The sequence below is a fragment of the Myiozetetes cayanensis genome, unplaced genomic scaffold (assembly GCF_022539395.1).
Source record: "Myiozetetes cayanensis isolate MyiCay16 unplaced genomic scaffold, myiCay2020 scf2-11, whole genome shotgun sequence".
Taxonomy (NCBI): domain Eukaryota; kingdom Metazoa; phylum Chordata; class Aves; order Passeriformes; family Tyrannidae; genus Myiozetetes; species Myiozetetes cayanensis.
The window spans coordinates 9,243,398-9,266,145 of record NW_026087411.1 but is presented as its reverse complement, the minus strand read 5'-3'; the positions used below and the strand labels follow the sequence as shown (position 1 = coordinate 9,266,145).

The 22,748-nt window shown below is 40.9% G+C and overlaps 1 long non-coding RNA gene across 2 annotated transcripts in view; it reads left to right on the top strand.

The window, feature by feature from the left end:
* Positions 1-5,688: 5,688 nt before the first annotated feature.
* Positions 5,689-22,748, top strand: part of LOC126640197 (uncharacterized) — a 29,082-nt gene continuing 12,022 nt past the window's right edge. For both annotated transcript variants that reach the window (XR_007628955.1, XR_007628954.1), the window contains exon 1: positions 5,689-5,732. This is a non-coding gene — a long non-coding RNA (uncharacterized LOC126640197). The remainder of the gene's footprint in view (positions 5,733-22,748) is intronic.

Genomic DNA, 22,748 nt, shown 5'->3' with positions numbered 1-22,748 from the left:
AAAAACAGCCACTGAGTTTTTAAATTATAAGAACTTTCAAAGTACTACAGGTCATAACAGTGAAAAGGTTTTTTTCACTACTTTTTTTTTTTACTTTCTTACTCATCTTAAGTAGAAATAGAAAAGTGCTTCAGGTTCCCCAGAACTTTCTTTTTCCCTTCTTAAGAAAACCCAAACCATTATTCCCATTAAAAAAAAAAAAAAATCACATAATTTTTTCTCTATTCTTACTGTTGCTCAGTGCCATGACCCACCTGCTGTGGTTCACTGTGCCATTGGTAGGTTACAAATAATTGAGGTTTGTGTGGCTGGGGACTTTGGCAAGTGAGAGTGAGCTTGGTGGGTGTTCTTGCTCCTTTTCTTTGTTTTCATTTCAGCATTTTTAATAGTTTATCCCAAAGTAGTGCTCAGAAAAGTAGTGGATCACCAGCTTTTGCTGGCAGTGTTGAAAAGAACTTGTTTCAGTATCTCAGTATGTGCATGTGCCTTCAGAAGGGCAGTTCAAGGCTGGCCTATGAAAACTTTTTCTCCTGCCCTGACCTTTTCCAACCAGCTGATGTTGGCACACGTAAATAGCAAACTGTGCAGATGGGCTTGGTTTTTCTTGAATAGACTGAGAGCAACAAGTCTGGGGAGTGGTACATTGAATTTTGATTTGAAACTGAATCCCCAGGAGTGGGAAGGTTATTTGACTGCTTCAAACCCACTGAAATGCCAGTTTCCTGAAGAAGATTAATTTGATATGGGGGGGAGGAATAAAAATCAAGAGCCTGCCATTCTAGCTTGAAGATTGAACTGAGACAGGCCTTGTCATGTGTAGCTGGCTGAGTTTCTTTCACGTTTGAATTTCACTCCTTGAAAATGCTGAATTAGCCCATCTGTTCACATTTAATTTTTCCTCTCTGCTGGGACTCGTGTTGGTCTTCTTGTGTGTCACTCAGGCACGTTTCCAAATGTAAAGTATTCATTGCTTTCTCCTGAAATAGTAAAAATGATGCCTGTTATCCTTAGCTAACAAGAGCCTCCTAGGATACCCTGTAGTACAAGGAACACTTGTCCCTAGAACATGTGTGTGCTTCATCTGTGCAATGCCTTTAGTTTTCTTGGATGAATATTTTCCCAAAGACTTAACTGTTAAACTCTGTGCTGGGTGGTGTTGCTGCCCCAAATTGTTTTAACTACACTGAAAGTGTTCACACTTTGAGTAATGCTTCCTTTAAATGAAGAGCAACAAGGATAATTAAACTGAGTTGGCATGCACTTTAAATTAGGGGAAAATTTAAGTAGCTTACAGAGGATTGAATGAGCTATGAAAAAAACCAACCAGCCACCAACAACAAATCCACAAAGTATTTTACAAGCATGATTTACTAGTTTTTAAATTTATACCTACTAGAATCTGTACCTCACAAAAAGGCTTTGCTCCTGCCTCAACTTAAAGTCAACTTCTGCCCTCTTGCCAAGAAAGAAGTCAAGGGCTTGTCACGCATGTAAGCATAAAAATGAACATTTGAAATATCTGTGATCTCAAAAGCTTACTTATATAGCACTCCTTATTTTTGCAGTGAATAATTCAATGCCTTGCAAAACAATACAAGAAAGCACTAGAAATGCAGAAAAATATTTCACCAGAAGTAAGACATGATTAGTAGCAGTGTTTAAAATCAATATGTAAGAACTAACCCTGTTCCTGGAAGTGGTCACTTTTTCAAATTTTGGCTTGAGAAGTCACTCCTGCAGGGACATAACACTGTCAGGCACTGAACTTTTCCAGGTGACACTTGAAATTTCTTCTGTGAACACAACACTCTCCTCAGTGAAAGCCAAGGAAGTTCAGCAACAACCTCTTTGCTAGTTCATGGAAAGAGCACAGATGTGGTGGCGTAAAAACACAGCACAAACAGGTTCTGTAAAGCATAGGTTAATACTTTTTAGTGTTAAAAATATAAATGAAATTACCTGAGTAGCTCAGTATCCGTTAAATTCCTGCTGATTAAATGTTGCTCTCCGTTGTTTTGATGTCTCTACTTGACAAGAGCATTTAGTTAAGTCCCCAAAGTCACACATAGTAAAGCAGATCTTGTGCAATGGGTAGGTTGGATTTGTCTAAGTGGAAATTAATAGCTCTGAAAACCATTGCTGGGTAAGATGCAGCAACAAATGCCCAGGTCCTGTGCCTCTTCCCAGCTGAATGCTGGATGACCTGAGCTGCTGCTTAGGGTCACACAGTAAAGCAGCACCAGGAACTGCCTGGGCTGCTTTTTGCTCAGATCTAGTCCTGACCGTGGTCTGATGCTGGTGGAACCCCCAAGCCTTTTGGGGTCTCAGATGAATTCTGAACTACTTGTTCCCTTATATTTGTAGCCTATAGATTCCTCTCTTCAGTATTGTGTGTGCTTCTGCCCCCCTACCAACTGCAGAGTATCTAGTGTATCCTATTTGCCAGCAAGCACTCCTAACAGTTTGGTGACTGCTAGGAATTCTACCCTGTAGCTGTCTGCCGTGTTGGATTGACTCAGTACCTCGTGTGGGAACTGCTGAACTGCTTTGCATGGCAATTTGGTACAGGGAGAGAGGGTAAAGCAGTGCCTGTTACCCTGGTAAGAGGGCCATGAGCTGCAGCAGCTGAGCTGGGCAGCATCAGGAAGCCTGGAGAAGGGAGAGGGCAGGAATGAGTACCACAGGCTTGAAATAAACTGTCTCCCCTTGCAAATCACAGTGCTGAGGTGTCTGGGCCAAGTGTTGCCTCAGTCCTACCTTCTCATCCTTGGGCTGCTTTCAGAACTCGATTCCTATGGACCTGATCCCTCTGCTCTTGGAGTATTTTGCCATATGCTGCTCTAGGGATCTGTAGGCACACTGTGGATAACTGTACCCTCTGTCACCTGCACACCTTACATCTGCTCTCCCCAGGAACAAACAGACAGCTTCAGTGAGTTAGAACTGACACACATTTGACCAGAAGTTCCTCCACACTTCAGGATAAGTGTGGATTGAGAAGTGTGTGTATCTGTATACCTTGGCACAGAATTCTTTTGCTATCAGATATGATTCCATAGAAGAGTGACAAGGCATAGATGTTTCTCTCTAGGTTAACAAAAGAGGTCTGGATACTCTGTTTGCTTGAAGAACTGTACCATTACCTGATCCATGGTGGTTTTCAACAGCTCACGATCTTACTGCATCCTGGTTATCAATATTACACCAGTTCCTGTGACTGGGAATTATCTACCTGTGCTACTTCATTCTTGGTAATTAGAGTGACCCCTTGACAGAGCAATTGCTCTTTTCTGCTGCTTTTTTCTGTGCTCAGTCGGATCCCTGAATCCTGGGCACCATCTCCCAGGTTTCCAGAGCTGTGCTGTCAGAAGGCTCTGTGGTGTGCAGCCTCCTGTGCAGCCTGGCTGCCTTTTGGCACTGAACCAAGACCCTCCAGAACTGACAGCTATAGTAGAAGATGATGTATTACACCTACTAATTTCTGGATTACTGCACAGCAGTTTACCTATTTAAATTCTTCTATGGAACTGGGGACTGCCATGGATTTCAAACAGCTGTTCGCCGCCATTGACACTTTCAGAAGTTAATAAAGCTGACTGCAAATTGACCATTGAATAGCAGGAGGGAAAAAAAAAAGGTAGAAAATCAGCTGTCTCTGTTGCACAGAAGGTAGCTCAGCATCCCCTGCCTTGAAGTGTGAAGTAACAGAAGTTTGTTTTTTCCCCTCTTTCTAGTGAGTTTGAATTTCTAAACTTCTCATGGGTACTGTAGACTGTAAATAGAATTTGAACTTCTTAACCTCAGGTCTCCACAGTATGCGAAGCAGAGAAGAAATCTTTTTAGGTACAGAATATTCTTCTTTCCTGGCACAAAGCACTCTTGAGTAATTTATGACAAGGAGAGGAGAAACTTTTTTTCTTAAAATTGGAAAGTACTTGCTAACTGGGCTTTAGCTGTGTATTGCTTCCCAATTCCATGGCCACAGGCAAAATGGGTCATTAGGTTTCTTTCTGCGTCTTTTCTTCTTTCTCCTGGGCAATTTTTCATTTCTCATTCTGCCTTTTTCCTTACATGATATTAAACAAAGATGTTTGTGCCTTTTCTTCTCTGTATAACGCTGAGGAAAGCTGAATTTTGTGTACTTTTTAATATATTTTGAATAGATCCTATCCTGCTCCTAAAAATTGCAGAACTGTTTTGCTGTGGCTTCTGACAACCTCATTAGTTTGTTACCAGAGGCAATTCATTACAAATCTCAAAAGGAGAACAACCCAAATATGCCTGTGTTGGGGCACCACTGAGAGCCAGACAAAGTAACTGGGAAGGAACTAACCTCCTTGGCTACTTTCTTGGGGGTTTTGGTTTGTTCTTGTTTGGTTGGTTTTGTTTAATGGGAATTAATGAGATAATGGAAAAAGTTATAAGAATGTGAAGAACACATGCATCTTCTGTTCTATACATTAATTTTAACTGCATCATTGCATGCATTCCTTGAAGACTGCAGGATCTTGTGGTCTATGAGGACACTATTCCAGATGCAAGTTTGCTTTGTACCTTTTCCGTTTTGTGGGAAAAAGAGAGGCAAGACCTGAGCTATGTCTTTTAATGGTGCTGCTGTTTCAAAAGCCAGTCCCTGAGGAAGTCTTGTCAGTATGATGAATGAGAGTTTAGAAAACAAGCATGTGCTAATCAAACAGGAGTGTGAGGTGGATGACTGTTTAATTTTTGCCAGAAAGTGTAAGCAAAATGACCAGTTAGGTTTTACTGGATAGAAAATGTGACGAGGGATAAAGTCTTTACTTGCTGTGCTAAGGTGTTTTTATCCAAGTCCAGTGGTCTGACACATTTTCTGACAGTCCAGCCTAAAGCTTGCAGTGTGTTTGCAGGGACATGAGGGAGAAGGTTACAAAAGCAAATTTTATCCTTCTAAAGGTCACGTGCCCAAGGCACTCTCTCTTCTCACTGCTGAGAGATGCTCCAAATTCTCTGAGTTAGGCTCTGTGGAAAAACAATGCAGGACAAACATATCCTTCCCTCTCTTTTCTCTCCTTTCTTCCCTCCCCTGGACAGTAGAAGAAGCTGAAAGAGATTCTAGTCTTAGTCTAAAGCAGAGTGTGGAAAACAGTCCCCAGAATCCTGAAGTGGCAGAATTTGGAAAAAACATGAAATCTTCATAATTAACCTTGAAAAAGGTGCTGTGATAATGCAAGTCTGGTGGCTGCCTTCAGTCCTAATGTGCAAGATAATTTGCAGAAGCTAATTTTCTGGCTCCTTTTCCAAAAAGGCCCATAAAAGCACTGATTGGTTTTGCTGGTAATCTGTCAAACCACAACTGGACTGAAATCATTACTTTATTTCACGCAGGCTGTCAAATAGTTTTCTCCACATTAATTCTCAGCCACCAGTGACTCTGGTTACATCTGAATCACTGACCTGGAAAAGCTCTGAAAGTCGCTGCCAATTCCCCAGAGCCATCCAGATTCCCAGTGAGAGACAATTGTATGGGAGACCAATTAAAATAGCATCTGTGAATTAAATAAATCTATAAAAAGCATCTATTTTCCCCTGCAATGTGCATGGAAATTAGCAGAGCTTTTTTTTAAAATAAATAAATAAATAAATGCCTGATGAACAAATAAGCCTCTTGGGAGAGGAGGGGAGGAGATAAACTTTCTCCTGCATAAGCTTGGAATAATGAAAGAGCAAATGAAGTCAAGCAGCGCTTCATGCAGGTAGGAGCAAAGTCTCTGTCTCTGCCTTCTGTGCTGCTGCAGCTGTAACTCTGCCACTGGGAAAATGAAGAATATGCCTCAAAAGAACAGGAGCAGAAGGAAATTTGCCACTAATTCCGTTTTCTCCCACTTTACAGGCTGTATTGCAGGTTGACAGCAGTAGGAATAGGAGTGGACAGGGACTGGCTGCCTAGATATGGTGGAGAAATGTGACTATTTTAAGACTCTCAAGGCAGAAGGGGTTGCACATTCCTTATGCTCAATGTAGGTGCTTCAATCCCCTCTGAAACCTGAGGTACTTTATCTGTAGCTTACTGTCAGTCCTCAGGAATACAGCTGATTGGGGAAATGCTGAGGGAGTTGTTTTCTTGGAATTCTATCCAAAGCAAAATGCATTTCAAAATTGACAGGTGGGGTTTTTCAGGAAGAAAGACGAGGAGGAGATGTTTTTGAAACAAGAAGTTTTGAAAATCGCTTATTTGTATTTTTTCCAAATTAAATATTTTGGTTCACTTCATGTTTATAATTTTATTGTTGATGTTGCCATTTGTCCAGATTTGGGATTTTGGTGTCTTAGATTCAATTCCACTGTGGCTTTTTTGCACAGTAAAAGAAACAAAAATCAAAATAACCTGAATATCTGAAGAACTAAACCAACCTTTTTAAATGTCCCTGTTTAGATACTTTTGATGCAATTTGTGCATTTTCCTCTCCGATTTGGACTGAAGTCATGTTCCAAATCTCTGTGACATTTGAGGAACGAAAATTCCTGTTTCCCATACAGACCAGGCATCTTGTCTTTACTTCCAGTTAAAAGAATGATGAATGTTGTCACCACTGCTTGATAGTAGTTTAGGATGGATTAACCTTCAGTACTAAATCAAAACTGTGCAGACAGCTTAAGATATACAGAGTATTTATTTTTCTTTTCTTGTGGTGAAGCCTTTTCATTGTTCCTTAGATAATGAGAACTTTCCTACCTTTCATGTAAACTTTTAACTACATGGTTTTGATCATTTAGCTGATAATCCTACTGATGCCTTGTTTTTATATATATTTGATCAACTGCTTGTAACCTAGAAGTAGGTTTTAAGTAGTTTCTGACCAAAAATGATTGGCACAGAAAAAAGGGAGCTTCGACAGGGAAACTAAACCTGGTTTTATTCCAGTTTTTTTCTTCAAACTAAAACAGGCCTATTTTTATATAATTGAGTTGCACAGTTTCATTTTGTAATTTGTGGCACATATCACTAATAGAAATGCTCAATATATCAAAGAGTGATGTATGATAAAGGGTTCTGATGCAGAACTGCAGGCATGGAAATGGACAGTTTGTGATGATTGGCAAGACAGTTGGTGAACGCAGGTGTTTCTGAAGCTCCTGCCTCCCTATAGTTATTTGTCTTGCAACAGGCATTTGCCAATAAGTCCATTATGATGGTGCTCCTCATGACCTCTAATTTTCTTCCCTGCTTTCTTGCCATTTGCCAAAGATGCTGAGCCACTGCTTGCCAAGAGAGAGCCATACCCTGCAATATGGTCATGTGTGTTATCCACCTAGAGCTCAGGCCCAGGCAGGTCTGCAGCAGATTGTCCTGCTGCTTTCTGGGACCTCCAGAGCCTGCTGTGTGACAGGTTTTCTAGAAGTTTGTCAGTGAACAGATTTGCCACCCACAAAAGTACAGACTGCTTCGTGCATGTCAGGTTGCTTGATGTCAGATTTCTTGCTAGATGAGATGAAGGGTAAAATAATAGGTTTACCTTCAAAACATAGCTTTGCAAACGTGGAAAAACTTATTTTTAAAAGTTATTTTTAAAACAACAACCTTTTTTTTTTTTAATGTTAGATTGCAGTTACTCTAGAGTTTCTTGTGGTCTAAGCAGCAAGAGTTGGACTCTACAGCTCTCTTGATTTTATTGCTAAAGACAAATCTGGGAAAACGTGGCATGGGAAATCTGTCCCTTTTCAAGCTTATTGTTTGATTAACTCTTCTTTCCCATTTTTAGATATTGATTCTTGGAACTTTACAGATGTTGGGACATACTTAGCCTCATGTGGCCATTACTCTGCTAATGCTTACCCTTCTGGCACAACGTGATTTTACCTCTGTTTGTCGCTGCCACAACCCAGACTCTGCACTTCCATCAAGCTCTTTATGGTGCTCTCTAACAAGTTCTTAACTTTAACAGACACTGGGTCTTTTTTGTGCATCAGAACCCAAGAACTTGGCACCTGTTTAAGCACTGAACTTCACTCTTGGAAAGCTTTGCCCGAGTTGAGCACTCGGAGCTGCTCCAGCCTGGCACTGCCGTGGTGCTCTCTGGAGGTGTGTGTTGGACTCTAAAGGCTGACAGTGTAGACAGGGAGCTCTGTCGTGTTATTCCCGTGGACCTGGATGTGCAAACTTGTCACTTTCTGTGTGATACATTGCGTCTCTCTCCTTCCATCCACCTGGGATGGAATTATCCATGGAAAAAAAAAAAAATATGAAAATTGGATGCTTTTCTGGCAGACGATGATGCTTCTGTCACAGTTGGGGTTAAATATAGGAGGGAATTGTAAAAGGAACTCTTTGATTTCTGAGTCTAAATCACTACTACCCTGTGTCTTCAGAGAGTTCTGGATCAGGCCCTGTGTTGTTTTCCTCGTGCATTGTAACGCTCCAGCCCTGGGAGCTGCAGGCTCATGGGCCTCAGCTAAGGGGTTTACTTTCAGATAGAGATATAGGGTTCTTTAATACCTCGAGATAGTGTCAAGAGAATAATCCATGGACTCATTCAAGGGATTTCTGTGTTAATTTAGGGGGGAAAATAAGGGCACTTGGCAAAGGTTCAAAAAGGGCACTACACAAGCTAGATAAAATGTTCCGCTGCAATACCAACACAGCACAACACTTAAGTCAAGATCCAGTCTATCCACAGCATTTCAGTGAAAATCCAGTCCCACCAGCTCCAAGCCACTCAAAGCATCCAGAAAGGAGCAACTAAAGAGAAGCAGAGGGGGCAAGAAGAGAGGAGAAACAGGGAGAGACAGATCATACAGCTACCACTGAAACTTTGTGGCAGACCAGCTCTCACATGTCCAAAGGGCAAGGCCACGACACGAGGCAAACACACGCCTATGGTTTTATCTGCTCTGGTCCCTATGATCACCCTCCCCAGGCAGGGTCTCTGACCTGCTGGCCACTCTGGGGTTCCAGGCCAGGGTGAGAAGCAGTGTTCCCACTGTCCCTGCCACTCTGAGCTGGGTTAGGGGCTCCAGGGTGTTACAGTTTTCCTGAGTTCTTTGTGACCAGCAGCTGCTCCGGGGCTTCCCCATGTGGGTTCCAGGCGCTGTCGTGAGGGACAGGACACCACTTCATCTCCAGGGGGTTCGACCCATCCCTTCCCCCTCCACACACACACTCCCCAAAAGGTGGCTCTGACCTAATTAACACTAATGTGGTGTCTAACATGCCTGTGTACCTAGATAATGCCAGTATCAGCTTCTTAATTGTTCTTAATTTTTTCCACAAGTTGCAGAGAACTGGAAATATTCCAGTGCCTGCTACCAAACGGTAACATGTTTATAACCAGTCTCTTACTTGAACAGATTGTATCTCTGGAGTTTATTTGCTTTTTTCAGAGCTATTCTCAATTCTTCCCAGGTCTTATTAGCCATCATTTGAGAAAGGGGGAAAAAATAAACCACACTTTGATTACACATATTGATCTTATATCTTAATCTTTGCTGCTCAGATACAGGTATGTCTCGCATACGCCTCGACAGACTCTGAAGATTTATGGAGCTTGAAATGATTAACTCTGAATTCAAGCTCTTGGTTGTTTTTTTCCCTCCTCATTTGGGGTTTACTTTATTATTCAATGGATGGACTAAAACTAGCTCCTTCAAACAGGTTCTTAAAAGCACATGTATAGAAATAGATCTACTATCCTATTTACTCAGGGGTGAAATCATATTAACATTAATACTTCATAAGCAAAAACACATTGTGTGCATAGATGATGTGTTAGTGCCCTGAATGAAAGGAATTTATTTTTTTCCTCCAACTCTCAGAGCAAATTAAAGCTTGTTCATGCTGACTGTTTCTGACTGATAGGAAGCTTATCATCTGTGCCCCCCCCCATTCCCTCAGTAAATAAACAGATATTTTTACAGTATTTCCAGAAGAGTTCTTCTAAAAGGATTATATATTCTATAGGGGTTTACTACTTATCCTGCAGAATTGCTTGTTATTCCTGATATCTTCTCTACCATATCACCTGCTTCTGCAGAGGAAACTGCTTGCTTTGTGGAGAGCAGTGAGCAAGCCAGGGGTGGGCAGGAAGAAGGGAAACATTCACTTTGGTCCTCCACTTAGCCCTGTCTTTACCCAGTCCCTCTGCATCTTTGGGATCTCCAGCATGGTTCTTGGGTCAGAGCTATCACAAGGCTACCTCTGTAGAGTCTCTAAATAGATGAGATCCATGGTCTGTCATTGCTTAAGCAAGAGGGATACCATGGTACTACAGGCAACTCCTGAGCTGCTTTCACCTTGGGAATAACTCCTTTCCTTCTCTTTCTTCCTAGTTCTTCTTATGGTACACATGGGTCACTCAGACTGTTCAAATAATCCATGCAAAAAACTAAAATCTAGGCAGATAAATACCAGTTCGGATTAAACTTTCCAGTGACACAAATGCCAATGTGTTTCCAGTAGGATTTCCTGCATAGACTGTTTTCATGAGCAATCTTCCCTCCATCCATCCTTCATGGATCAATCAACCTTAGTTCTTTCTGCCAGTGGACCCACTTCCATCCTCAAGGCCCCACTTGTTAGGTTCTGACTATTATGAATAGAGGTGGTAAATTTATGTCACAGTGGCCCACAGAAAGCAGTGGATTTCTGGCCAGAATACTCTTCTGGCTGCCTCTTCATGATTGCTTGGTCTTAGATGAAGCAGTCTTAAAGGAGGCCTGATCCCAACTGTTCTGAATCTTGGCACAGGCTTGGATATTTCCTAGAGGCATCTGAAGGTCTCCATATTGAAGGGAAGTTGTGGTATTTGCTCAATGAACCTTATTCCTTTGTCTTTATAGCAACATTTCAGATATTCCTTTCTGTCCTGTGCCAACATGGCCCTGCATCAGTTTAACAACAGCTTCTGGGTGACATGACTGAGGTGTAAATGGCAAGAGTAAGATAAACTCCAAGTTACCATAAGAAATACATTATAGAATCATCAATTTTGTGACATCTTATTTTGGCTTCCCTTTTGCATTGCACTTGGCACCTGGTCATCATCAGTTGCAACTCACTTTTAGCATTATTTTAATCTTACCTGGGTTAAGGTGAACTCAGTCATCTGCATTCATTTTATGGTGCTGTAATGGTACTACTTTGCTTGTGCTATTGTACTAGATTAGTTTGGAGTGCTGTTTTTAACCCTGAGCGTAGTGCTGTGCAGATTCCTGCTCTAATAACCCCACTGAAAAACCCTGGATGCTGGAAAGGAAGGGAATTTAGCCCTGCCAGGAAAGCATGCATAACAATCCAAAAGGAATGGAGGCTACAGCTAATAAGTCTTTGCTGTTCCAGTCACCTGACCAGCATTTCCAAAAGACTGAGATCCCAGTCTTTGGTTCTCAGTCTGCAATCAGCTTGGCTATGGATTTGGAATAGAAACGAAGTAATAGGTTCTTGGACACTGATCAAGCACTATTAAGCAAAACCCATCATAGGTGACTTGCTGAGCTAGAACAATACTCTGTTTCCCATAATAGTCAGCGCTGTGCTTCCAGAAGGCAGCACCAATTATTGTCCAGTGGACAGTATAATATGCTTACATATCGATTTTCATAAGGCAGGAAGGATAAGACTTTCATTTTGATGTATTAAAAATGCACAGACTTACAGAAAATCGGTGCCAAATAGAAGCCTGACTAAGCAAAAAACGTGGCTTGGACCCTTTTCACTTAAGGGACTGACTGTTCTGAGGTGGTTTCATGGCAGCTGTATTTATCAGAGCGTGGATCAGAATAAATCACATTATACTGGAGCCATTTATTTGTAAAAGCCATCAGCAAGACTTCAGGACACATCTTGATGTCTCTCCTAACTTGGACCATAACATTTTCTCTCTTAGAAGGACCGCTGCACAGACCAGGGTCCTCATGGATGTATTGTAGAGCTTTATCAAATGGTCATGTGTGTCTCTAGTTCTACATCCTGTGGTGTGGGAGAAAACCAACAGTGCTTCTGATGGGAATGAGAACTGTGCCTTTCAGAAAGGGGAAGGACACTCTCTGGTTTGGATGTTCCCTTAAAGGCACGAGAACTTCTTCCCTGTGGTGTCACAGCAGGATTCAGGATTACTCTAACTCCCATTCCACTGATAAAAAATGCATGAACACAGATACTCGTGCTGGTACTGTTAAAAAGGTGATTCCCCCTGAACTGGCATTAGCATTCCAGCACAACTCTCCTTGTGTTTGCTGTTTATTAGCTCTGTCTACTCTTTCTTGAACGTGCATTCACTCTTCTACAGCTTTCTTGTGGTAGTGACTGTATAACGGAGTCTTCTGTGTGTTTTAGGAATTTAAACAAATGTGACTGGTATGAATGAACTTGCCAATTTAGCAGAAGCCTTGTTAATGTGGATTTTCAGTTCTCATTAGCTGATCCAGCAAGGGATCTTGTTTCCACAGGGCTTGTGTTGGACACAGTGGCCCAGCCCTGGTTGGAAAAGTCCTTTTTATGTAGAGAAATAGGTTAAGATATCCAAGTGTTGATAGACATCTCAGGGGCTTGATTAGTTAGTTCTCATACCGTCCTACCTACCAGAAATAAATTTCATAATATCAGCTAAAATAACCAAAAATAACAGGAGAAATACTGAAAAATGGGGGCAAAGAGAACATCCTCAGCTCACAAAACCTGTGCTGTGTCAAGTGGATTATTGTGAGAAATCCACGTGCCAATTAAGAACTACGGGAATGTTTTACTGCCCAAAGAAAAATGTGTTTAATTAGCATTATTCTCCAGTATGTTTTGCAAAGGGCATATCTGAATATTCCAAAAGAGTCATATAGCTAAGTGCCTAGAGCCCTGACATGTTTAGGAACGATACCATAATCACGTACAATTTCATCTCTCTCGTTTCCAGTTGGCGTTGAGGGCTGTCATGCTCGCAAAGCCAGCAAAGCACACGTCTGCTACGGCCTGGGGGGTGGAAATGAAAAAATTCATAGGTTTCAGAGAGATATATATGTATATATTTCTGTATTATTTTATAAAGGAAATATAGAAAATATTTAGCAGGGACAATAGGAAGCTGACAGCCACCCAGACGGGGTGAGAGTAAAAGTACTTGTTTGCCAGAGGTTGGAGTTACAGTAATGGGTGTGGATGTCTTAGCAGCACTTGGAAAATTCCAGATTTGATGCTGTTATGCCTGTCTAAACTGTTGGAAGATACAGGTGTGTGTGCTACTAACATTTTTAATGTTTGTGGTTGCTTATTAGTTTGGAACTTCCAATCAGTGATTGCTTTTCTGTTTTTCAACATCTGGTTTTTTAATTAAAAATCCCTGCATAATTTACAGCTCGTTCCACATCAGCTTGTTCTCAGAACTGTTGTCAAAACCAGTTTATTCATTGCTCTGTCTAAATAAGCAAAAGGGAGACAAAAAGCCATCAAGTTTCCTTAATATTGTTTGATATGATTAGATTTTAAAAAAACACTACTGCAAGTGCTGGTGGTAGGTACTGTTCCTTTACATTTGGTGGCTCTGTATCTCAACTCCTTAGTTTCACTTCTAAGCGCTGTAGCATGTAGGCTTAATTTTCTTGTGCAATCTGAAGCATTAACATGAAAAAAATCTTTAAAGCTTTCTTGCAAGATTGTGTTTGAGTGATTGTGTTGGTCAGCAGAAACCCCAACTTCCAGTTTGGTTCGCTCCATTTCTTCTTTTCCTACCTTTGTGACAGTTTTGAGTAGCGAAGGTTTCTGTCCAGGACACAGCAGAGGCAGGTGCTCATGCTCCAAAAACACCAATGTTTTTGTAACAAAAAATGAACAACAAACTAGAGTTGAATATATATGAGTATATATAGAAATGTCTTGCTTTCAAACACAAAGGCATTTCATCTCTTTGCTTTCTTTAATAGAAATGCTATGCCTAGGCAAGATAATTTTTGTGTTTGTTTGCTTAACTTCTGCCTGTTGCCAGGGATTTTTTTCAATACCCATTATGTTTGTGTTCAGATTGTATAATATTTCTTTTTACATTAGGCTGTTCCATTATGGCAGGCACACAACAGCAGTACGGGGAAACAATAAACAGATTTTTACAATGTGGTGGAAATATATGGAAAGAAATATTATTTTTCTTTTTAGCAACCTTTTATTAAGCCAGAAGTTTCCTCCAGGGAACAGACAAAGGTGATCCTCACAGTCTATTGCAATGTGTATTAGCTAGTTTGGTTCATCTTTCATTTTGAACTGGCTGCGGATGCAAATTGAAACCTTTCCAAACAGCCTTGAATCTTTCAAACCTCCCAAGACCTGAGCCTCCATCTGCAACTAATTTTGCAGATGATTCATCTCTTGTCTTCAAAGAAGATACGGGTACAAATTATAATCGTACTAAGCCATCTCAAACTTCTGAAATGTTCGGATGAATACAAATTTGCATCTGTTTTCTTTACAACAGACTGAATCAAAACTTTTACACTTAATCCCCTGAACTTTTAGAGCACTGAGTGCTCTGTAGTTGTGCAAATCAGGCCAGTCATTTCTGTGCTTCCCCATTACTCTTGGTGTCCATCCTGAGTGCCAAGTCCATCACACTCAGAATTTGTCCAAGGCTAGAGCATTTGCTAACACAGAGTGACAGGCCAAGTGTCCTGAGTCCTACAATTGGTTTGCATGTCATAGTGCAAAAGAGCATTTCAACAGATGCCCAAATTACAGCCAGAACTGCAACTCAGCTTGGCTGAATAATACTGAGCCCGCTCTCCATGTGTAAATCTTTGCCTCACCCTGGGGAATAGCTGGCTGCTCAAGTGCACCCAGAGAAAGCTCCTTTCTAAGAGGAGGAAAGAGGTCTTTGCACCCCGGTCTGCAGTGCACTGTCTTTCCTAACCCTGCCTTTCCACCACCTTTCCAGATTCCCCTTTGGTATTTAGTGTCCATGCTGCCCCTTTCCCGCCTGTGCTCTCAGACATAGTCCAGGCAAAAATATCGGAACAGTGCTAACACATTTTTAATGCCAAGTTTGGGGTCTGTGTCTGTGCTTCCAAGCAGGGTGAATCTCCCCTGATTTACTTCAATGTCAAGAGCACCTGGGCAGACCTTTAAAAATGTCATTTTGGTTTTCAGTCTTTACTTATCTCTCTCTCTTGTGTCAACACTGTTACACACCACAGAAGGTCTGAACTCTTACCTCTTCCTTTCCTTGCCACTCCTTGCAGCTCCTTTTCTCTGCTTTGGAACTGCTGCTCTTTTCCACAAACTCTCTTCTCCTCTAAGGTGCCTCATCAGAGTTCACATGGGTCACCACCTGACCTTCACCAGGATGTGGCCTAGTGCATCTGGCATCTCTCTCTGATTCTGGTAAAGAGAAGTTGATGGTGGGTCACTTCTCTGTTGAGAAGCTTTCAGAGGAGTTTAGTTTCTGTGGCAGGACAGCTTTGTGTGTTAACCTTACAGGAGCTTCTTCCTGATGCTATGCAGTCTTAATTTTACACACTGTTCTTTTTTAGAAAAGTCTGTGTATTCCTTCTCTGTCCTAGATGTCCCTTCTAGCTTAGGTAACCCGTCTCAAATGCAGTAGGTATTATCCACTTCTTCATTTTCCTTTTGTGTTCTATGTAATGGTAGTGCCTGTGTAGCAGTCTTACTTGTCTAGACCGACTGTGCCTGTGTTTTGAAGCACAATACAGTAACTACTATGAAAAAAAAAAAAGAAATAGCGTAACTATTTTTTAATTCTTATTTGAAAAGCATGAGGTCAGAAAAAAGTTTGATGCCAGCGGTACTCAAAAAAATGCTGCAGTGCAAGTGCAAAGCTTGCTGTGATGGGTGCACTGGACACTTTCTTGGATATCATCTTCCAGACAAGTATATCCTACAGGGATCCAGTTCATGCACTTTGAGACAACCCTATGTCATGAGGAAAGTAAAGCATGTAAGGACAATTGGGAGATTTGTTTCAAAACAGTACATAGATCCCAACTGTGTTAAAGAGGACTGATGCAGGAATCCCCAGAAATGAAGGCCTTCCCAGAAAGGTGTGTGCAGGCTGCCATGTATCTTTAAAAAACCATGGAAATGAGAAAGAAGGATGCATGCTGTGCCGCGAATTCCTGTCCTTTGGTGGCCCATAGGGTGGGACCATCATCAGAATGTGGTTGAAAAGGAATAGATCTGCATGGGAACTACAGGATCCAAGTTTGGAATTAACCTTTCCTTTACAATCAGCCACCAAACTGGCACATTGGTACTCCCTGAGATTTAGCACCTCATAAACTGGCAGCCCCAAATGACCCAAGGATCTTTGAATTTCAGTTGTGTTTGTGTGTACTTTTGTTTTCATGTATGCCTGTGTTCTATACCTTATACCTAAGTTAGAGCATGGCAAAATAACTGCTTCTTTTTTAAGAACGTCACACAGAAGTATGGAAATATGCTGATTTCAGATACCTTTGCAGTTCTGTATAAATCTTACAGCCAGAAAGCCCTAGCATGCAACAGCAAAATCAGACTGCAGAACAGAAACATTTTGTATTAACTTGTAGATTAAATTGGTTGCATAGAAAATGTATTGCTGAGCACTACACGTATTTGTGTTTCTGCAGTACAATATAACTTCTTAAGTCACTGTGCCTCTGAGGAACTGTGGGATGCCTCCTTCTACAGGAAAAATGGAGCACTGGGTAGTCTTGAATCTGATGTTTGGACTTTTTGACTTAGGGGAGGAGACGAAAGGAAAGGATCAAGGTGCTTTGGAAAGGAACAAGTGTGGAGAAATAGAAAAACTGGACTACCAGTGAGTAGAATGAGAGGTCTGAGAGTCAGATATCAAGGCAACTGTGACTCTGGGCCAGATACAAGTGAGACCAGAGGGTCCACAAGTTGGCTGTGATGGGGTTCCACGAGTCCCAAGATTAGGGAGACCACAAAATCTGTAAGTCTGGGGGGGTTGACTAAGTGGGATCCACTTGCATGTGTGTCTCTCTGCATGAGGCAAATGGAGATTAAGGATCCAGGGAAAGACACTGGATAGGCTGAGTGCTTAAAACCAGTTACTGGAGGGATGTTGAGTGTGGAGGCAAAAGTGTTTGTGGACCAGCAGCTGGAGTGGGGCTGCTGGTCCTGAGGTGCCTGCAGCTGGGAAGAGCAAGGATTGAGGGCAAGCTGTTGGATAGACTGAGTGTCTGAGACCAGTTGCTCGGTGTGTTTAGATATATGTGTTTATATATGTGTAGATGTATATGTTTATATATATGTATATGTTTATATATATGTATGTGTGTGTATTTTCTACTAGCAGGCTTTAATCTTGCTCAACCAGAGAGGAAGGTGAGGAGGCTGTTGCTGTTTGTGTGAGTGCTCAGTGTTTCTGTCTGCAATGGCCCCTGTACCTGACCATGTGTCCATGCATATATTTGTTATATACCTGTGTTTTTATGGGTACCTCTTAGGAATGGATGCCCAGACTCGCTGAACCTGGGAACATGGAGCTGCAGCAGCCTCGCCTCCATCTGGCTACTGCATTTGGCAACATGTTTGTCACAAAACTCCATGAATGCTAAAAAGCTATAAGGTATTCAATATATATTTTTCTATCGGGACTGCTGAGAAATAACAGTAGGTCTTCATGAGAAAAATGTTGCATAAATTGCTTCAGACCTCCTGCAGCAATAATTTGCTGCTCTGCTTGGTGATCGCTGAAAGGCTAAGCCAGAGAACAATATTCTGTTCTGTACAGGCAAGAGCAGACTGGATTTTGTTTGTGTGTCATAACATCCATTCTGTAACAGGCTGGAAAAATCTGCTGGGAAAAAAAAAAAAATCCGATGAGGAAGAAAAGTTAGTTGGCTGAAAAAAATGCTACCGAACAAACGCACACTCCGTTTCTAAGCAAGTTCTTGTGCAGATGATATACTGCCCTCACTTGGTACATTTCACTTCTGCTGACAGAAGTCCTGCTGCAGCTTGCTCATAAAACATCGTGACAGAAGGCTCAGAACAGTCTCCCATGTTAACCCTGGCGAGTGCATGATGAAACCCCACCAAACCAGCGTGGGGTCCTTTGAGCTACGTTCCCTATTCATTTGTACGTGGGTTCACACAGAGCTCGTTTGAAGGAAATGCTTCCAAACCTCTTGGAAAAATCTAGACAACAGATATATGGCTGTGAATATTCTTCACAGGGCTCTATTCCATTCATTGGCTTAGTCTGGGAACTTTTGGTTTGAATAAAAAGAGAAAAAATGTGATGTTTCTAAACCACCAAGAGGCTTAGTCACAAAATTTAAATACAACATTGCCCTCAGAAGATAAACATCTCACAGAGCTCATTTCAGGACTTGTTACCTTGATATCTTCTAGACAAGGAGTTGAAACCTAAAAGATGAGCCACTGTTTATGCCAGTTTTGAAGTTCCTCCTCCTCCTCCCTGCTGTCAGTCTGTTCTAGCATAAGTAAAGTTACACGTGTGTTCTGCAGGTGGTTGAAGGGTCAGTAAATTGGCTTTTCTTGCACTGGAATATATTTGGTTATGATCTGCTTTGATTCTTACTCATTTTCTGGGAATGGGCCATGTGTAGTTGTAGGTTAGGCAATAATTTGCTGACAGACTGGTTGTCAGAATAATGCATAATTATGTTTTTCTTGGCCTGACTCTGGTGTCTCAGCAGCTACTGTCAAGACCAGCCTTAGGGAGACAAATCACTGCTGTTGCACCACTGAAACCAGTTCAAGTAACACCAGTATTACACCCACAGCCTCCAACTGATGATACTGAGTGTCAACAGTGATGATGGCTGAGCAGGGAATTTGCATTTAGGAGCACTTGGTTGTTGCTTTTCAGGAGGATCCATGACTATTCAGATCCCTGCTCTTCCTCAGACCTAAATTCAGTATGACCACAAAGAAATGTCAGCCTTGGAGGGAGACAACCAGGTTCCCCTCTTGGTAGCCTCTATAATGCAGGGGAACACTGCATAAGTCAAGATGTACAGCAATGGAGAAAACAGCTTTAAAATACTGTCTTAAAAAGGATAGGTTATGCATCCACATTACAGATTCAATAATTTTATTTGTACAAAATTGGCAGACTTATACTACTACTATGTTCTCTTCTGTTACTGAGAAGACACTGATGTTAATTTTGGTCAGCCGGTGGTGATTATTTCACTGTGGAAATCAGATCCTTAGCCTCTGAGCAAACTGTGGTAAAAAAACTTTACAACTTTTTAATATTTTTTCTTTCTCTTTGCTCAATATTAGCTTTTCAGGTAAAATCTTGTTCTGATCTGAGGGCAGCAATCAGTAATGCTGTATAAGCTGATGTGTACATAATCTTCCCATTTTACTCCGTAGGTCTGTTGCCATCTTTCAGTTTGTTCTCTCATCTGATATTTCTCAGAAATGTCTTTTTCACTGATCTAAATCCAGTCTGGAGCTATTATATGACAGACAGATTACAGTGTTCGTGTGCTCCCATACTGAACCAAGCTACAAATGAAAAAATAAATCTTGCCTCATCTTGAGAGTTGGTACAAATGTAACTATCTGAAGTTGGTAGACATGTAACTGTCTGAACCCACAACTTTTACTTGTTTTAAATGTCTTCTCTATCTGGTTTATAACTTCCCAAATGATTTCTTTCGAAAACACAAAGAAGAAGGTGAGAATAATCATGAAATTTGTACTGCTTTCAACTGGGCTTGCACAACTACCTGCAGTGCAGGGCTGTGAATGAGAAGGCCCAGACAGACCCCTCAGCAATTTGTTATTGCTGTGATGCTCTGAACCTGTATCATGTGTTACATTCACAAATCTAAAGTTGGACCTCACAGTTTTCAATTTCTTCTTCTGTTGTCCAGAAGTTCATGTTATTTTTATTTTTGCAGTAGAATTTCATAATCCCTAACAAGGGTTAGAGCTATGTTGTTTGGCACAAATTCTGCCCTTGAAACCCTACTGTCCAGTATAATGTCCAGTATAATGAATACCACAGAAGAAAAACAGTCAATGGGAATAAAATTTTAAGTGTCTCTTCATTCATAGTCGCAGTAGAAATCAGAGGCCGCTATTTGGCCTTATAATGTGTCTCTTCTACTGATCTTTGTCACATCCTTAATAGTGGGAAAAATCAGGTTATGGAAGCCAGGATCAGCTCCTTAATAGTGTGACACTTCCCAAGAGTGGCCGTAAGGTGACAGGATCAGTCTTGCCAATTCTTGGATGCAGCTCTGTCCCCCAGGACCAGCCATGGGAAGAAAATCTCTTGCCTGCACCTCCCATTCTTTTGCTGGGCTGGATCCATGACAGATGCAGTAACTTTCACAATTAATGAAGGATACTGTGATCAAGACTCATCCTAAAGGTCCTTTATGCCATTTCAGTATAATAATATGTATTTTAAAAAGCATGACTAATTTACACCTGCTATATGTGGGTAAAAGTCTGTAAATTGGCCTCCACGTCTGAGAAACCGCTTGTAAATAGAAAGCTGATAATTATAGGTATTATTCTTCTCAAAATCAAGAAAATGGACATATTTAAATCGCGACAGTACTGTGCAAAATAATAGCTGAAGTGCTGAGTTCCTCATTCCCACCATGGGCCCTCCAAAACTGTGTCAGTGTGTTCATGGCCAGTGCAGGAAAGTTTGCCCCAGATACCACTTAAGATCCAGCTGTTCCATGACAAGGAATATTTCCCTTGCCTGAGCAGTCCCTTCAGGCTGTGATTTATTATTATTATTCTAACATCTGCAGGCCTGGTTGTGCTGGGGATTGTACAAACAAGGGTGACAACTCTCACCCTTCAAATCTGCTGTCAGAGACAAGGTAAAGCAAGTAGGCAGGTAAAACAAAAGGCTAAGGTTGAGGAGGGATGGAGTAGTAAAAATTAGACATTTGAATATGTGGTTCTTGGGGTTTATACATTTATTTTTATAAAAATATGTTTCTTTCCTGATGTGTGAATTTCTGGTAATATATCAGAAGTGTAAGGATATAGCAGGGATTGATCAGTATTGTCTGATTTTTTTTTTTCCACCTGTGGTGTCTGTGATAGCCATTTTCAAACTGGCTTTTATCATGACATTAGTATAATTCACCTCAGCTGTATTTTGAGGCTGATGTTAATCTGATCAGAAAAAAAAAAAAAAAAAGAATTAAGCAGTATTGCTCACTTCTAAAATTAATTTAAAGCTTTCTGAATGCCCAGATCACAAATGTTCCCTACCTAATTACCTGATGCCCTCTTTCTGTGTGTCATTGTATTACTTTTTTTTTTCCTCTTTTTAATATTATGGAAATGTAAAATAACTTGACCTTGAATAGATACCTTGTGGGGATTCCTTTAATATATGCAGTGAATTAGATGAATGCCCGTTGATAGCTAAAAGAATTTCAGCTCTTCTATTTCATAACAGAGCTTTGCACTTCAGAAGCAGAAAGGTTCCTGGTGTGAAAGACCATTTGAATTTGGTCATTCATTGCATTTTTATTAATTTGTAATATGTCAAATGAATAAGCGATCTCTCTCTCTCTTCTGCTGATTAAAAAGTTCTATTAAGAACCTGGATGATAAATATATATGATATGAAATGAACTGAGTTATAAATCCAAAATGTAGACATAATGTAATAAGCCACCTTTTCCTCAACATCATACTCCATTTTTCTAATGTGTAGACACCTATTGTCAGCTTAATTATTTCAAGGTAAGATCAACCTTAATTAATCAAAGTAGACTAAGGCTGTCTTTGCATTATTTAATTTTTAAAAAGAAGCGGAGTAAACGTATTCATCATTCACACAGTGCACATAAATTAAGATACAAGAACACAAGAGGTTATACTAATAAAATGAGTCATAGTAACCAAGTATGGAGTTGGGGTTAATACTTCATTGACACAATGAGGGACAACTTGCTGGCGTCGTCTCGGAAAGAAGCATTATTTTGTCAGCTGCCAGAGGTGCCAAGCAGAGAGCCTGATATAAGGCAGGCAGAGGAGAGGGATGACCCTAAACTGTAAGAAAAATGGGCAGATGTCAAGCTTATTACCAGTTTTTTGTATTGTCTGATTCCTGTATAAAATGCCTCTAAAATCCTGAGTCAAAGCCAGCCGTACTGTTAATCAGTTTAAGTAATCAAGCGTTAGTAATCAGGGCATTAGAAGTAATCCAAAGTTTGTTTTTAAACAGCTCAGATTTTGTGTGGTGGTTTTGGGTTTGGCTTTTCTTTAATGGATGCAAACCATGTTTATCAAGGGCCTGGCTCCCAGCACTGACCCTGCTCACACCTCATTAGCTCCACTTCATGGCCCCATTTGGCATCTCAGGTAGGACCCGGAATATCAGTTTTGTGTCCACCCCCTCACTCAAGGGTAGGGTGCTTATGTAAAGACTTTGGAAATTACATTCCACATCTAGAAACAAATCAGTTTAAAATCCAGGATTGGTGGGAAACCTCTCTCATTTTCCCACTCTCAGTGTGTGTGTGTATGTTTGGGGAGAAAAGGGTGGGGAAAATAGGTAAATTCAGACCTGAATGGGGTGGGGAATCATTGGGTTGCTGGTGTTCCTATATTGGTGGTGCAACCTCCCCTTTCTCTCACTGCAAATCTGGCAGCTTTTCCTCAGAGCCAAGCTTCATTTTTTTTTGATTTTTTTTTTTCACACAGCCTTAGTGCCGTGTTTTTGTGGCAATTATGTAAATTATATGTCACACCACTGCATATTTTCCACATCATTTGATTTGACCTTTAAAACTAATAAGAGAATTATCATTTT